This window comes from Rousettus aegyptiacus, unplaced genomic scaffold, assembly GCF_014176215.1.
Source record: "Rousettus aegyptiacus isolate mRouAeg1 unplaced genomic scaffold, mRouAeg1.p scaffold_m13_p_10, whole genome shotgun sequence".
NCBI classification, from domain to species: Eukaryota; Metazoa; Chordata; class Mammalia; order Chiroptera; family Pteropodidae; genus Rousettus; species Rousettus aegyptiacus.
This window is the reverse complement of record NW_023416285.1, coordinates 33,808,791-33,810,769: the sequence shown is the minus strand read 5'-3', so window position 1 is coordinate 33,810,769 and position 1,979 is coordinate 33,808,791.

Genomic DNA, 1,979 nt, shown 5'->3' with positions numbered 1-1,979 from the left:
TTCACCTTGGTACTCTAGGTTCCTAGACATCTTTCTGATGGCACCTACATCACAGTGTCCAAACCCCCTGAACCCTCCAGAAATAAGTCTCCTGGTAATGACCATCCAACACAGTTACAACATGAAAATACTTAGGTTCTTTAATGCTTGATCCAGGAACTTTCCAAGCTGCATTTCAAGTTTCTTCATTATCATCAAGTCTAAGAGATTTGCCCTTTCCCTCCTTCTCTACAACTACTGACTCTGGCTTTGGGGATGTTAGTCTCCCAATTCACACTGTGGAATACATTATATCTTTCCAAATCCATCATTCCCACTCCATCTAGGTTGGTCCTGAAAACAAGCACACAGACCCTGTCATATATCTTTGTTTCTCTCATAGCTTACTATAATATTTAACCATATTTTTTATTACATGTGTTTCCTTGTTTATTTTCTGTTTTCCTCACAAAAATATCAGCTTGGTGAGATGGAGAACTTTATCTGTTTTGTTTACCTCTGAATCACCAGAGCCTGGCACACAGTAAGTACTCAGTGAATTTTTGTTTGATATATTAATGAAGGAAAATACATTTATATCTCCTCTTTTACCCTAGTGCTTAGTATACTATACATCTTTCCTAAATGTTTAAGTAAAATTTCGAGTGTACTGATGAAAATTACTGCCATAAAACAAACAAATGAAAGTAAAAACAAACATAGGAAACTTAAAAATGAGTTAAGGTTTTACAAAGTTGTAACAAGTGTCATTTTTTTCTTTTAATTTCGTTTTCTAAATAAATAACTTAAGTCTCTGCAGATTTCTCCTTATGAGATTGGGGCTCGTTTGTCTTTTTTACTTCACCTCTAGCAACTTCTTTCATTTCCTCTTTTATCAGAATTTAATTTAGAAAGTAGTTTAGGTCTCTAAATTCAAATCCGCAATCAGCATTACTCTGTGTCTCAATTTCATTTCTCAACTCAGTGCACATACAGATTTGCTCCTCTCCCTATTCTCCCAGAAAAGCATGTGGAGTCCTCCTTGAGGGCTATCTCCTTCCTCCTGGGGTGACTAACTTTAGGGGCATCTTGGTGTCAACACCTTGTAGTGAAAGTTCCAGGAGTCCTATGAGTACATAAAAATCATCCAGAGGATCTGAGATGTCTGGAGAGAAATAATGGCTCTATTGGTCCTATCTCATCAATATTTAGTCACTGGATTTATTTATCATATAACAGCCCCAGGCATTATTGCTGTCAGAATAACAGGAAACAAATGTTGTTCTGAATTGAATTAACTGGAAAACTTTCCTCATTACTGCTGGTAAATTCCTCCCTCTTAAACTGGCTCTCATTTATGCTAGATGCTTGTACCTAAGGTGCTTGGGGACAAAAAAATGATCAAATCATTAATTCCATACTGAAGTGGTATGAGTTGTGCTAATCATATTGACAAGAGGAACCGAAACTCACCCACCTAGGAGTCTAAGTATATTTTCTTGAATGTCCTCAGATAATTAACCTGACAGGATACAGCAAAGATGGTACATCCTCCCTTAACAATTCTTTTGGAAAATATGGGCTACAGAGAAGAAATTCTTATGTTAATGAATATAACATAAGAATAAAATAGTAGCAATTAGGTTGTTAGCATAGCAAGTTGACTATCATCTACAAGAATTTCTAATCCAAACAAACAATATTTTAAGATATGGAGATATCTTAAATAAACTTAGGTGTCCTCGACCTTGTGTCTTTCTATTGTCTTTCCTATCATTTATGGTTTTTTATTGAACTCATGAAAACACTCAGCTTCAGAGGGCCAGCAATAAATTCTTCAGCTGACTGCCTTGGTTGCTTGTGGGTGGGCATCATCTACTCTTAATCTGTGATTTACCTTGTTAATCTTCTATGTAATGAAATAAATGACTTTGTTTTTATTGACTGTAGTATTCTTTTCCTGTCTTTATTCCTGGATATATCTGCTCTATCTACCAATT